This window comes from Ambystoma mexicanum, chromosome 13 (genome assembly GCF_040938575.1).
Source record: "Ambystoma mexicanum isolate Mex_15411 chromosome 13, UKY_AmexF1_1, whole genome shotgun sequence".
Lineage (NCBI taxonomy): Eukaryota > Metazoa > Chordata > Amphibia > Caudata > Ambystomatidae > Ambystoma > Ambystoma mexicanum.
In genome coordinates, this window is record NC_090938.1 from 233,440,516 (window position 1) to 233,456,629 (window position 16,114).

Below are 16,114 nucleotides of genomic sequence, written 5' to 3' on the forward strand. Positions count from 1 at the left end.
GGGTGGCAGTAGAAGGGAGAAAGTTTATGAGTGTGGGATATATTGACCCACTCAACAGTATTTCACCACATCACCAAGCTGTATGTGCGCAAGAAACAGCAAATGGCGGCGCTGGCTCCTGTGTGCACCAGGACCTCAAAACTGTGTTTTTGCAGCACCAAAAAGATGGCTGCAGCATCCTGCCTAGCACACCTCAGGCAAGATTGAACAAGGGGACACACTGAAGGAGCGTGCCAGTGTGTTCTGAAACATATAAATGGAATGAATTGAAAAGGCAGCACTGGTTTGCTGAAAACCCCCAAATTCCCCTTCAAAATGAAACTTTTCACCCTTTAAAAATGCTGTTTTGACACTAATTCCATCTGTTCTGTCTTAAAAACTAATGTGATTAAAAAAAGGCCCTGCCATGCCCAGGATATCTAATTGTGCCTCAGCAAAACCAGGCATAATCCCTGAATGACAGGCCCTTTCAGACCAATTCTGAGAGAAATCAACAAAAAACTTCACTTTCTGCTGTACACGGGAAACGCATTATTTTGTGCTATACAGTGTCAAAGGAATGTACCCTGCAAATGAAATCATAGCTCTGTGCACATGTCCATTCCGGGAGACCGTTGCCTTGTACAGACGGTTGTGTACAAGAAACTAACTATGGCTGCAAGGCAATATTGGGAAGGCAGATGGCAAAATCGGATTTGAAAGGAAATGCTAGCAGTTTTCAACACATGTATTACAATGGGCTTTTGCAAAACTAAAGGAGAAAAATGCCCATTTAAAAAGTAAACTGTTGAAGGAAAGCCTGCCATTACCTAGCAATGCGAAGGGGTTTGTGGCTCGTGAAAATACATAAAGGGGCTATTTTTATTCCACAGGTTTGTTTTAATTCCGGACCCAAAATAAGAAAATAAAGATTTAAAACACATGGGCTGAATTTGCAAGCTACCAAAAAAAACAGTTATTCCAGTTGCCAGCCCTGAAACGTCCCCCTAGGAAGAGAGACACACAATAAACTTCCAGGACACAAAAGTGACAACTGCCAGCTTGAAAAACTTTGAATGGCCCAAGACAAAGAAAGTTCACACGCTCGTCCGACATTCATCTGTGCTCCAGGCTGGGACAATAGAAGTCCTGGGACACTAACCTGAGAAGTGTGAAGGGGCAATAAAACCTTCAATTAATCTGAGAAACCCCCACCTTGCTTTGAAGGAAATGACAGTTGGTAACAGTTGAAGGAAGTAAAAAAAAATGATCCAGTGAAATGGACTGCCATTTGCTTCCAAAGACAATTTCATAAATAAACTTTAAAGGCTTTTTATCTCTGCAGCAAGACTTTGTTATAATGTAAAATGTTTGCAGTGTAAAAGTGATTTTTGGGCTTTCTTTTAAGATTTGGTAGAATTCATTGACACCTTGGGGACAGAAATGGCAAAATATGGCAGACTACGAGAAAAGCGTCCATGTTGCAAATGTGAATTTTGGTACATACATCCCTTATGGTAATCCCCACCCCTGTATAAAGTTATAGAATTTTGAGTAATATAAATCCCATTGAAAAGTGCAAAGAACTAGTAGAAGGGCGAAACAAGGTTGCATGGACTGGAGGATTGGACTGCTATGTACTGCACATTTATGTAACCTGTGTATATAATTTGCTAAGAGATTGAAAATGTATAAATGTATGTTTGTGGTAAAATCGGATTTAGTTAAAGTAACTGTGGGAGGTTTTTGGACATTGTAAAACTCACCTCATGAATCTGACATAATTTTCCTGAAATCCAACCAGCTGAGAGCGAGGTGGAGACTATCACCCTTGTCCTATCCAGTTGTTAGATGCGTGTTTAGTTAAGCCCGCCCCAGTCATATACTTTGATGATACCACTAGGCATTATAAATAAGAGTCCCTGACAAGACTCTAGATACACACTCTTCCTGACGTTCCTGCGCTGCGTTCCTGTTCCATCCATCCCATCCAGATTACAGATCCCAACTACAAGGCCAAAACATTGCTGACCCTACTCCAGGGCCCACTGCAAAACCCAAGCATTGCTGACCCTGCTCCAGCAAGGCCTCAAATCTGAAATCCCACTAAAATTCCCAAATAACCAAAGGGGAAAGCTGTGGTGTTTTTGGGAAGCATCCTGATACCACTAACTGCATGCTTGCTGCAAACCTGCCTCCAGCTGATCTTTGGTATCCAGTGACCAGAATTGCCATTTCAGTCCATTGCCATCCGGTGACCAGAACTGCCCAGCTGTTTGGCAGGCACCCTGCCGTGTAGTGACCAGACCCGTTGACGGTCCAAAATCGCAAACTAAAGTGGACTGTAAGTATCATCCCTACTCCATAGCAATCCATAGTCTACTTGTTATGTTATGTTATTTTGCATTTATATAGCGCCTTATATACCATTGGTATGGTCTGAAGGCGCTGGTAGGTTGAATGACCTTGGGAACCGAAGTTCAGGTCAGTAGAGAGAGTAGAGAGAGTCAACGGTGCGTGTGCGCACCGGGTATGTGTGCAGCTGGTGCGGTATTCGTGAAATAGCTGCTTCTTAGCGATAGGTGTGATGGTTGAGATCAGGGGTATGTGTTTGTTCTGGCAGGATTTATCCAGACCGACTGTGGCTGTGTTAGGCCTGAGGAGAACGCCTGGCTGGGGGGTGTGTAACCACCAGTGTTTACTTAGAATGATGGGGAGTGAGCGGGAGATGTTAGTATGAGAACAGTTATACCGAATGGTGTCATAGTATCTCTGTGTTCTAGTTGAGTGGTGGTGTAAAGAAGAGAGTAAGCGTGGGGTGTGATATGATGGGTTACATGTTCTTTCAAACGTTCCCTGTATTCCAAACCATACTATGTACGTCGCGCAGTTCTATGCGCTCCAGTCCGTTCTATGAACTTTTATTCATTCCATGCGTTCCCATCCGCCCCGCACGCTCAAGTCCGCCATGTGCGCTCCAGTCTGCCCCATGCATGCACTCCTGTCTGCCCCACGCATGCAGTCATGTCTGACCCTGTATTTCGTATTCATCCACCCTACGCAGTCGCCCGCTCCCCGCATTCACCCGCTCCCGCACTCACGCGTTCCCGGCACTCTTCCACTTCCTGCACCCATCTGCTCCCCGCACCTATCTGTTCCCCGCACTCACCAGTACCCCGCACTTACCAGCTCCTCGCACTCACCAGGTCTCCACACTCACCATCTCCCGCACTTATCCGCTCCCCTGCACTCATCTGTTCCCTCACTCATCAGCTCTCCTCACTTCTCCGCTCTATGCACTCATCCACTCTATGTACTCATCCGCTCTATGTACTCATCTGCTCAGTGCACTCGTGCTTTCCACGCATTCAACTCATCCGCTCCCCGCACTCACTCGCTCACTTCCTTCATCCGCTCCCAGCGCTCATCAGTTCCCCGTATTCATCCGCTCCCGGTACTCATCGCTCCCGGTACTCATTCGCTCTCGTATTCATTCGCTCTCCGTACTCATCCACACCCTGTACTCATCCACTCCCCGTACTCATCCACTCCCCGTACTCATCCACTCCCCGTACTCATCCACTCCCCGTACTCATCCACTCCCCGTACTTATCCACTCCCCGTACTCATCCACTCCCCGTACTCATCCACTCCCCGTACTCATCCACTCCCCGTACTCATCCACTCCCCGTACTCATCCACTCCCCGTACTCATCCACTCCCCGTACTCATCCACTCCCCGTACTCATCCACTCCCTGTACTCATCCACTCCCCGTACTCATCCACTCCCCGTACTCATCCACTCGCCGTACTCATCCACTCGCCATACTCATCCACTCAATGCATCCGTGCTTTCCACACATTCAGCTCATCTGCTCCCTGCACTCATCCGCTCTATGCACTCATCCCCTCTATACACTCATCTGCTCTATGCACTCATGCTTTCCCCGCGTTCAACATTAATATGCACTCATCAGTCCCTTAGAGGCATTTGGTAATATGCAGTAATCCTGGTCTATAAGTTCATCTGCTCTGCAACCTCATCCGTTCTATACCCTCATCCGTTCTATGTACTCATCGGCTTTATACACTCGTCATCTGTTCCATACACTCACCGACTTTATACACTCGTCATCCGTTCCATACATTCATCTGCTGTATACACTCATCCGCTCTATACGCTTACACGCTCATCCGCATTTCCATACTCTTACGCTCTACATACTCTTACGCTCTTCCGCTCTACATGCTCTTCCGCTCTACACGCTCTACACGCTCATCCACTCTACACGCTCTTCCGCTCTACATGCTCCTCTGCTCTACATGCTCCCCCACTCTACACGCGCCCCCACTCTACACGCACATTCACTCTATATGCTCACTCACTCTACATGCTCATACGTTCTGTACATTCATCAGTTCTATAACCGGTTCTCTGTATTTATGCACTCATCCACCATACACGCTCATCCGCTCTACACACTCAACCATTCGAGACGCACATCCGCTAAGCATGTTCATCCATTCTATACCTTCGTCCGATCTACATACTCATTCAATTTACACACTCATTTGATCTATGTAGTCATCTGTTCTTCCACTCATGCATTCTTCCATTCAGAGCATTCAACTGTTTATACTCAACTACTCTACACACTCAAACGCTTAGCAAGTTCATCCATTCTATACACTTATCCGATGTACATACTCATTTAGTTTACACACTTATTCAGTCTATATAGTCATCAGTTCTTCCATTCATGCATTCTTTCACTCAGTTCATTCATCTTGTTCAACACGCTTCATCTATTCTAACTATTTCATCATCGCCATTCATTTCGTTCCCTCTTCATGCATTATGTGCGTTTCGGCAGTTTACATCTTATTAGAGTTTCCCTATGATTTATTCTTATTAACCGCTTCACTGTTTTGATCTACTTTACTCGTTTAATTCTGTTTGTCTATCTAGTTTATATTCGGGGTCATTAGCTGTCAATTTCTTGCCACAGGTAGTTTTCTGGGTAGGTGTCGTTCAGATGCTGATTGTCTGTTTGGGTTAGTTTGGTTACCGGTTGGTTTTAGGGGAAGAGCCAGGTTTTCCGCAGTTTGCGGAAAGATCTTAAATCCTCATTTTGGCGGATGTGGGGTAGGAGTGAAGTCCACAGGGTGGGGGCCAAGGCTGAGAATGCTGATCCGCCTAATCTGACTGAGTTTGTTTTAGGAATGACTAGGAGGCCGGCTGAGCTTGATCTTAGGGTGCGAGGGGGGGTGATAGGGTTTTAGTTTGTCTTGAAGATATTGGGGTCCGGTTTTATGCAGTGCTCGATGGGAGATGCATAAGGTTTTGAAAGTCACCCTTCGGGCTACTGGAAGCCAGTGCAGTGTCTTAAGGGCTGGGGAGATGTGGTGTCTTGGGCCGAGCGCAAGTAGCAATTTGGCTGCCACGTTTTTTGCCCTTTGGAGTTTATTCAGTTGGTACGCATGGATTCCAAAGTATAGGGGGTTTGCATAGTCCATTCTTGACATAAGGTTTGATTGGACCGCAGAGAGTCTGTTAGGTAAGGAGAGATATGGAAAGATGCGCCTGAGGGTTTTAAGGTGGTAGTGGCAGGATTTTGAGATGTTCTTGACTTGGCGCGAGAGTGTTAGGTCAGAGTGAAGGATGCACCCAAGATTTTTCACTGAGTTGCAGGGGTTCGGTGAGCTGCCCATGGCGGATGGCCAGGGTAGTGGTTGCGGAAGAAGCTCGGAGTTGCCACATCCCATGATTTCCGTTTTGGAGGGGTTTAACAAGAGGTGGCTTTGGGTCATCCAGAGTTCTATGTCAAGGAGGCAGGAGGCCAGGTCAGGTCGGGGGTTGGGATTTGAGTTCATTAGTTTTAGAATTAGTTGAGTGTCGTCGGCGTAGTTGTAACACAGGATGTTGTGTGAACGAACTATTGGAGGGAGGGTGATCAAGTAGAGATTGAACAGGAGGGCAGATAGACATGCTCCCTGTCGGACTCCCGTGTCGACTGGTCGGGCTTGGGAGGTATAGTTGGAGAGTATTGTTATTTGGTACCTGTCTTTGAGGAATGAAGCTATCCATTTAAGAGCGGTTCCACGAATTCCTAGGGAGTGGAGGCGGTCTAGGAGGATTGAGTGATTGATTGTGTCGAAGGCGGCAGATAGGTCAAGAAGGATTAGTGCAGCGCATCCCGCGGAGTCTGCCGTCATTTTAAGGTCATCCCAGATTAAGGTTAGGGTGGTTTCGGTTCCGTGACAGGCTCTGAAACCTGATTGTGCGGGGTCTAGGAGATTGTTGGCTTCGACAAAGGCATTTAGTTGGGAGTAGGCGGTTCGGTCAATGAGTTTGGCAAGGAATCTGGTGTTCTAGATGGGGCGGTAATTTTTGGGCTGTAGAGGGTCAAGGGAAGGTTTTTTAATTAGCGGTTTGACATGAACCGTTTTGAATGCGTCGGGAAAGATACCAGAGGAAAGGGAGGCATTTATGATCGATCTTGCGTGTTCTCCTGCGCAGGTGGAAGCGAAAATTTCTTTGAGGGTTGTGGCCGGGCAAGGGTCCAGCGGGGAGCCAGATGGTTTGCGGGCAGATAGAAGTTTGAGAAATTGCTCTGGTGATATTGGACTAAAGGATTCGAACGTTGGTTGCATAGTGGTCGCAGCTGGTGGGCTGGCCGCTATGGGTGGAGTATTGCCTGTTGGTTGTAAGAGAGCCACTTGTCTTGCATTTGTCCTTATCCCACTCTCCCTCCTATCCTTATTCTGATAACTTGTAAAACTGTCAGAATCATTCTTGCAACCTTGCCCTTGAAGTCATCAACGATAATGTGTTTAAATAAATAAATTTTACTTTAAGAAAAGGGGTACACTGCGTGAAGGGTTACAACTGGAGCATAACTTTTGATATTCACGGGTTGTGTGCCGCTTTTCTTAGCCATTAAATCTAGTTTAAGTGAGATTTGCTTTTAAATTTTAAAGCTGATTCCTCTTTTCACTGCTCTATTTTCCTAAAAACGAACCTCACTCTACCTTCCATATCCCTCTCAATTTACCAGTTGGCGACTTACTTTCACCTCCACGTTGTACCTGAGATAGACCTCTACACCCCAACCAAAACACCACACTCCAAATCAGTGTATTTCACCAGTTATTACTAAAAACCGTTTGGGTAATTTCAGGCAGGAATTTCAAATTTGAAAAGTTTCTGTGTCATTTTGCTGAAATCTGTTTTAAACTTGCCACACATTTTCGAACTGTATGCTTTTGGCAATCCATTCTTTGTGATTGTTAGTGTCTTTGCACTGTTGCTTTAGTGAGGAATTATCTTTGCGTCAAGGTTTTTAACACACATTCATTATTTATTTGTCCATTTCCGAGTGTCAATTTATAGCATTGAAATGGGTATAAAATCTCTCATTTGGGGAGGGACGTTCAGATTTGGATTCTGTTTCGTGCTTCTTATTCCTGATTACCTGCTGTGTCTGTTTATCCACTCAGATTTGATTATTTGTGAGTTGAGGGAACATTGCAGGGGGAAATTCTAACTTGGGTGCTATCTTTCCTAAACCAAAAAATGCTCCTATTTCGCTGTGCTGTGTCTATGTTCCACTAGCAGGTTAAACCCAGTGCATTGCTCACATTCTCATTGTAATTATCACCCCATTGGTGATTGTTGACCCATATTAAAAATTGTCTGATTTCTTTTGAATTTTAAAATAAATAAATAAATATTGTCTTGTATCAACCAGCCTGGTTCATGGTCCATTGTGACCCGGGGTCATTTGAAAAGGGGGTGTGATATGGGTGCTGTACCATCTCAATATTGAATCAATGAAAAAAGATAAGCATTTCAGTCGTGCGCTGCATACTAGGCCGAGACCAAGGTGTGTGTCACCTGATTGAAATCCTTAACAAATTTGGGGGCTCGTCTGGGATTGAGTTTGGTTACCACCCATGACAGTCTGGCACAGCAGACTAACCTGCAAGGTAGTAATACTTTGTGTGGTTGGAATACTGGGTTACACTGTACAAGCGCCTCCCCAAAACAAATACTCTGACTAGGTCTGTGTCTAAAAATTAAAGCTAAAATCAACCCCAAAATAGACAGAAAAGTGTTACGCTCACCTGGTCTCTGTGAAGGCATGGGGGCATGGTTGCAGCGCTCCCGGGGGTGAGGTCTCTCGGGTCCGACTTCGCCCTCTGCACTTATGTGGTGACTGCTGATAATAGGTGATGCTGCTCGGGACTGCTCCTGCGTGGAGAATAGGGGCGTGAGTATGCCAGCTTGTGCCCCTGATCCCCTTCCAGACCCCTTCTCCCAAACCGCAGTACCCGTGGGATGCGCTGTCCCTGGAAAGCTCACCTGTTGATTAGTTTTGGCGAGCACTCCATCCTGCTGCTTCTGGCAGGGGCACTTGTATGATCTGGACCGAGTTCCTTCACTGGTCCCTTGCAAGTGGTAGTCCAGTCCTGCTGCGACTAAGCCACTATACTTCAGGTAAGTGTTCCTTCTTGCCTTTGTCTTTCCTCGTCTGTTTTTGTTGTATTGTAAAGTTTGTTGTCTTGTATTGCTGTCCGATCCACTTTTGATGTTTTCTCTTTTGCTTTCTTCCCTTGCAGGTGATGTTGCCGGCCCGGCAGAAGCTGCGGAGCTCGAGGCGACAGCCGGAGGGAATGAGGAACAAAGCTGCAGCGGTAGAGTAGCTGGTAAATTGTTAACTAGGGAGCGTGCAGGGTTCAAATGCGGCGCGGCCCTAGGACAGATGTGTCACGATCCACATCCCTGAACCCCTCAGGTGTAACAGCCCCCTGGCAGCAAGGGGGCTACAGCCCTCCACAGTGGCCCCAAGGGCTTTAAAACCCCATCATCAGCAAACATGGAATCAGTCCTGGTGCCTTTGGCGGCAGGCTCATTATCAGGAATAAAGCAAGTACCCATTTGGCCCTTAATCCAACATGGAGGTCTGTTACACAGTTCAGTTTCTAGAACCAAGCTGTGCAGACTAGTGTTTTGGGTGTGGTCGGGTCTTCAGGTGTGGCTGGCTATATAAGCCACACCCAAACTGGAATCCACGCTCTGCGTAATTCTGCACTCCTGCAGCGTAACGCTCACCGTGTCCAGCTCCAGCTCATCTGGTTCTCTCGGCGGCCTGATCCTGAAGCCATCGATCCGAATTCCACCGCCAACCTGGAAGAACAAGAACAGCATTAGCAAGCAAATACACTTACCTGTGAGTAGCAGGTCCTGAATCCATCCGGCGCTTCGTTGCCTCGCCCATCTCCTCAGTTCACCGAAACCTGTAAAGGTAAAGTAATAGGGACAGCATTAAAAATCCTTACCTGGGCAAGCAGCAGATCCTGACATCGCTCTGCACTTCGTTTTGCCTCGCCTCACCTCTGGATTACACCGCAACCTGCATGAAGAAGAGAAGAGAGCACAGGTTAGCAACTTACTCCACATAACAGCGCTGCACTCCGCGCCTTAACAACTTATATTCTTCTCTATCCGGCGCTGCGGCTCCGATATCGCAACCATCCCTGTGGAAACAAAAAGAGACATTATTACAAATAACATAGCGGAGAAAAGTAACACAGAAAGCGAAGGGAAGGAAGGGACAGAATATAGACTGAAAGACTCACCTGAGCACAACAAGCAGAGTTGGAGTCACAGCTGGTCTGGACCCAACACAAGGACACATGGACCAGTGAAGCAAGTAGGTTATCGGAACGCCCACATCCATCACGCGCACCTGCACAGAGACGCAGGATGGAGAGCTCAACGCACAAGAAACTAAGGTGAGACATAACCCCAAGGAAGTGGATTCGGATCAGTGGGAGGTGGGAGTCCACCCATCACAGGCCCAGTATCTTAACCCTCCATTCTCCTGTCATAGGCGCTACCCGACAGCTGGCACACAACCAAGCAGAGGGGGTCCGGGATTTCGCACAGCCTTCCAGCCAGTATGTATATATGTATGTCAGCTTATATAGCGCCGGCAGCCCGCAGGCATCAGGGTGCTTTAACAAATGGCCAAAACAAACTATACTGAAAAAACAAAGAAGCTAAACTGTAACCCTCCTGAATCTATGTTCTTTGTCTCTGGTTGTCGCTAAAAGGAAGGTCAGGAATCACCTAAACAGGTGGGTCTTCAGGATTTTTCTAAAATGTAGATGATTTTCTTCCGATCTGAGTTCCAGCGGGAGTCTATTCCACTGCTGGGCTGCCAATACTACAAATGATCTGGCCATCCCTGTCTTGAGCTTGTGTTTAGGTACTATGAGTAGACTTTTACCTTCAGAACGTAACTATCTCTGTGGGATGTACATTTCCAGACGATTTTTAAGATAGCAGGGAGTTTTTCCAAAAAGGCACTTGTGAACAAGTGTCATTGCCTTGAACGTAATCCTCTCTTCTACCCTAAGCCAATGTAACTATCTTCTGCCTGAGGTAATATGCTCACCTCTCCTTAGTTTCTTCACTATTCTCACTGCGTCATTTTCTATGACTTGGCATCTGGCTATGTCCTTTGCGGTTGCACCAATGAGCAGGGCATTGCCGTAGTCCAACCTTGATAACACTATAGCCCTTGCAATTGTGGCTATGTTGCTTTCATTTAGATAGGGACTGATGGCCTTCATAAGGCGCAAGTGATAAGCTGTATTTTTATGCAGATAATTCACCTGTGCTTCAGAACTGACAGAGGAGTTGACCATCATTCCCAAAGTTTTGACCTGGCTGGATACGTGGATTTTGGCTTTGTTTATCATGAAGGTCTCGTACTCATTCCCCAACTTAGCTATTGTTCGACTAGACCTAAACAGCATAAGTTCAGTTTTAGTGTCATTAAGACACATCCAAATTAGTTGCATCCATTCGTTGATTTTGCTGCACACTTGTGCAATCTTATCACCAGCCTTAGTATGAGATCCCTCTAATTCAATGATGAGCTGTGTATCGTCTGCATAGTTGGCAAAAACACTCCGGCTTCCACCAGAATGTCACACAGCCTTCGCATGTAAATGTTAAATAGCATTGGCGAGAGACTAGCTCCCTGAGGGACTCTGAAAAGGATTGAGATCGAATCAGAGAAATTATTCCCCAATGCACTTTGGCTTGGCGGTCTGTAAGGAAAGATACTAGCCACTCCAAAGCTACCTCAGAACAGCCCACATTATCTCTTAGTGCCTCTGCTAATAATTGATGATCTACGAGATCAAAAGCCGCACTGAGATCCAGCAGCTTCAATATCCCTATTTTTCCTTCATCAATCAATTCCAGCATATGATTTTGAAGGTCCAGCATGATGTTCTAACCTTGTCTTTCTTCTTCTTCACAGGGTCCGAATTTGTGGATGCGGAGTGCAGTGCTGCTGCATCGGGATCAAGATCACTGGATGTCAGGAGATGAGTCTGCAGATGAAGCACCGATTTCGTGGAGGTGAGTATGCAGGAGAACGCCTGGTTTCAAAGGTAAGTAAACTGGTCCAAGCAGCGGAGAGCGCCTCATTGCACGCAAGTGCACAGTAACGCGAAGCACCGGCCTTAAGGATGGAGCAGCTTATATAGCTGAGCTGCTGAAGCCACGCCCACCAGGTTCAGCCTGCCTACCACATCCTGTCACACCCGATGAGTCAGCACATGAAGACCAGGCCTAGAGAGCCACACCCAATGAGTCAGCACATGAGGATGTTCTCTGGAATAAAGGCTTTCAGCTCCTGGAAAGTTCTTGTAAAATAAAAGTGCTCCTGCACTGAAGTAAAGTAAAAGCACTCCTTCACTGAAGTATAGTGTTCCTGCTCACATCTCTATAAGAGCCTGGTGCCAAAGGCACCAGGCCTGAGTCCAGCCAGGGCCCCTGTGTTTATAGGTCCCAAAGGGACATAAGTGAGTCAAGTGACCCATTGCCTCCATCAGTAGATGGTGTGGTTTTTGTGTTCTGGGGCCTGTGGCCATGACAAAAAGCCATTGAATACAGGTTACCCGTACATAAATAAATAAATTAAGAAAGGAAGAACATGTCAAAAATGACCGTAGTCAAAATCAATATGGCTAGGGAGCACCTTCTGCACAAGCTATTTGTCAGAGGTGAGTGGCCAGAACAGGATGAAAATGTCTGGCTACAAGAAAGACTAGAGTGTCAGGAAAAGGTTGACTCTCTAGAAGAGAGTCAACAGAAGCTGACACAACAATTAACCTATAACAGGGTCTGCTCAAGGCAAATAACCATGTTGCAAGACCAGGTCGAAAAATTGAAAGAGGAAAATAATAAATTAATTATGAGAGACCTCCACTCTCAAGCAGAATTTGATGAAGAGTGCTAGAAATTCAATATCATCAGGAAACAAAGGGATGACCTGGCTGAACAGAGAGGCGCCCTAAATCAGGGGAAAGACGCCCTAGGCCAGGAAATAAACAAGTTAAAAACAGAGTTACAGGGAAGTGAGTAAGCCCTCCAAAACTAAATGAACTCAAAACAAAGTATGGGAATCTACTGAGTACGCCAGATGGGTAGAAGGTGCTCTGAAAGAGAACACCCAGGCCAAAGATGCAAAAACTCAGGAGGTGAGTCTCCTGCAACAGAAATTGTCTCATTATTCTCAAAACATGCAGGAAGCCCAGAGAGACAATGAGGCTCTCTGTGAAAAGAATGATGAGCTCCACAAACAAGTGGCAGCGCAAGAGCAGGTCATAGAGGCCAGTAAAGCCTTGCTAGCTGAGCAAAAGGCTAAGATCTTTGCTTACTGTCAAGAAGTGGGAGCTGAGAAAGAGAAATTAGCAAGGTTGGAGAAAGAGGGTGCTAGATTTAATCCTAACTGGAGGGACCCTGAACAGGTAGAGAGGGACAGGGCAACCCCAGGTCATACCATAAGGACCTCTGTACTAAGGGACTCGAACCCAGTTAACACGTTGTACACTGCTGACTGCATGGCTGCGGTTCACATGAACCATGAGGCCATCAGAATGTAATAGACCAAGCATGATGGAATTGACAGGTCAGCGCCCCACAGAAAGTGATGGAAGGGCGTTCCTGTATAGATGCCCAAACATTAAGGCTGATGTCTCCTCTGACCGGGAAGGGGGTCAGGGGATTAGATCCACAGAAATATTACTTTCCAAGGGACCAGTTGGTCCAATTCGATGAAAACCCTAATGAAATGAGGCCCAAAAAGAGCATCCTGAAGACCTCTACCCAATTAGGGCAGTGGGGGGGGGGATAGTATGCCAACCCTGGGAGCAGGGAGGAGTCAGAAGACTACTCTCCTGTGCCCCACAGGAGTGGAGAAACTAGGCATCACCATTATGTGAGCCCCTCTCAAGCTCACAGAATCTGGGGTAGCCTAGATGATCATGAGGGGACCTCAACTAGTAGCGCGTCTGAGGGCGAGTGGACTAGGCCAAAGAAAGCAACAAACTCAAGAGAGTTATGGCAAATGACCCCATTAGGCAGATTAAGGCCCTTAGGAGTGTCCCCATACCTTAAAAACGCAAAATATTCGGTTTGGGAACACTTGGAACTCTGAGCAGATGATGGACACTTTTCATATGAAAGACAACCAGAACTGCATAGAGTATGTAAAATGGACATCCTCCTCTGACTACTCCAGTTTCTTTGCTGGACTGGAGGACCAGAACCATTCAGGATGGTCCACCTACAGGGCGGCCATCTTGAAACACTTTTCCACCCACAGAAACCCCCAGGAGGCTCGCAAAGTGGCCTACAACCTACAATGTGGGGAAGATCAGGCCCTACGAGAATTTGTGCAGGTGCTCAAACGCGCCTTTGCACAAACCACTAGGAGGGTGAGCCCGGATAGTAGGGAATTTGTAACCACCTTCTTTCATGTACTCCCGAAGTATATTATGACCCAGCTGGTGAGGGACTTCTACGAGAAAAGATCTCTGGACTGGGTCATAGAGCATGCAACCCGCATTTATGAGGTTAAAAAACTAAAGAAAATAAAAATCTGAACAAAAACCCCAAACCAGCCAACACACCTGCTGCTGATGAGGTGGTGGAGGTGAAGGTTGCCCCCATTTTAGACTTAGAGATGGGGGGCCTAAAAATATACCTGCACAAAATCAGCCAAATCAATGACCCAGAAGGCCTTCAGGCCAATCGCAAACAGGTGGTAGTCAGGGAGGTAATCCCACTAATGGGACCCCTAACCTCCCTGATTATATCAGCCCCGATACAAGGGCAACCGACCAATCCTGGGGCATGTATGGACTCCCCCAGCCCAAAGGGTGGATTCAATCAGGTAAGTACTACCCCGGGAAACTTCCCTCCTAACTTCCCCCAGGAGGGCAGTAATTCCCCAAATGCTGGGTTCAGTTTCTTCCCCCGATACTCACAAAACCCCAACCTGCAGGACAACCCTCTTTTCATTCCAGGATTTCAGGAACCCAGACAACCCAATCCGGGAGAGGGAAGGCCAAAGGTGGAGGGTTACCAACATTCACAATATCCAGGGTACTACAGGAGAAGGGATAGTTACCCTTCCCGTGATCCACCTAGCGTTGACCAGAGGCCCCCGTACCAGCCGGAACGGGTGCCCCAACTGGAGCGCCAGGTCCAAAACCTTAACCAAGATCTGGGTCACATGTTGAGGGCTCAACAGAACCCTCAGATAAACATGGCGGCTCAAAACCCCACAAACCAAGGGCCTGGTACCTCAGAACAATGACAGGGCGAGAACCCTGACAACTCACCGGTTCCAGAGGAAGAGGCACAGGGGAAGGGGGTCTAAAGCCCTAGAGGAAGCTTCCTTCCTCACTCATGAAAAGCCCCTTGACACCCAAGAACCAGAAGAAAAATCTCCTGCCCCCGGAAATCTGCAACCCAAGGAACAGAGGGTGGGTAGGAGAAATAAAGAACTCAAAAAGTCCCATTTTGTGGAGAAAGTTAGTGTCCTCCAATTTGAAGGGGAAGAATCGTTAGAGGATTCTTGGAAAAAGATATTGTCCTTCAGGGACGGGGGAACCAAAGGAAAATGGGTCCCGAGAGATTTAAATGAAGACTGGGTGGATGTGGGGAATCAGAATCACCCATTATTGAACCCCAGAACGAGCACCTAGGAAACCCAATAGTAACAAAGGGATCACAAGCCTCACAAGCCTCACCAACCAATTCTGGTGACTGCCTCCAAAAAGAGGGGGCAGCCCAGAATCAGAAAAAGGGGAGCCCAAAACTCCCCAAATATCCAAATGTCAAATTTTTCTTTCAGATCCCCAAACTCCCACACAGAATTATGCCCAAACTACCCCTGTGTCGGAGTCAAAAATAAGGAAATTGACCACCTATCTTGCCCAAAATGCACATTGTCTTTGCCCCCTTGACGAGAAGGAGGGTAGATTTTATGCCCCAGTCCAAGTACAAGGGCAATTTGAATTTCTGGCGCTGGTGGACACTGGATCCCAAGCCACTCTTCTGTCAAAAAGGGCCTTCGAACAGCTCTAATTCAGGAAGGGGGGAGAGATACCAGATCCCTCTCACCCCTCTTCCTGGACAACTTCAGAACTTCGACGGGAATGAAATTCCTGTCGAGGGGACGGCGGATTTGGAAATAAAAATTGGGCGACACAAGATGAAGCAACCGGTCATAGTCGTGGCTCCAGAGGAAACCGCCTGTGTATTAGGGAATGACCTCCTTCGTAGGTTGTCTCCCCTAATAGACTGTGTGGACAAGGTACTCTGGACCCAGACTCACAGGCCAATAAAATTAAAACACAGTGTCAACCATGTTAGTCTAAAGGGGGGTGTGGCTTGATGGCTACGTGAGAGGACGTTCCTTGGAGGAGCTCCCGATGATCCGATCCTGATCCTGGGAAAAAAGTGATGGTTTTTGGCGTACTTTCGAGCCCACGGTGCATCTAAAGGCGTATGAGAGTGGGGGGCATACGGTGCGTGCCCTCCCCAATGGCGAGACTGCATATTCACGGAACTAGACCCCGAAGAAGTTGGCGGTCACGCAAAGGAAGGGGAGCACCCAAGATGGCCGCCTGTGGACAAAGGGCCATTAAAGGTCCGACGAGCTGAGGAAGACAAGGTTGGTCGGAACGTGGGCGAGCCCAACCAGATAGACTGCAGAGGCCATGGGTTGTGGCGGGCTAGCAGAGTGAACCCAGGTTCAG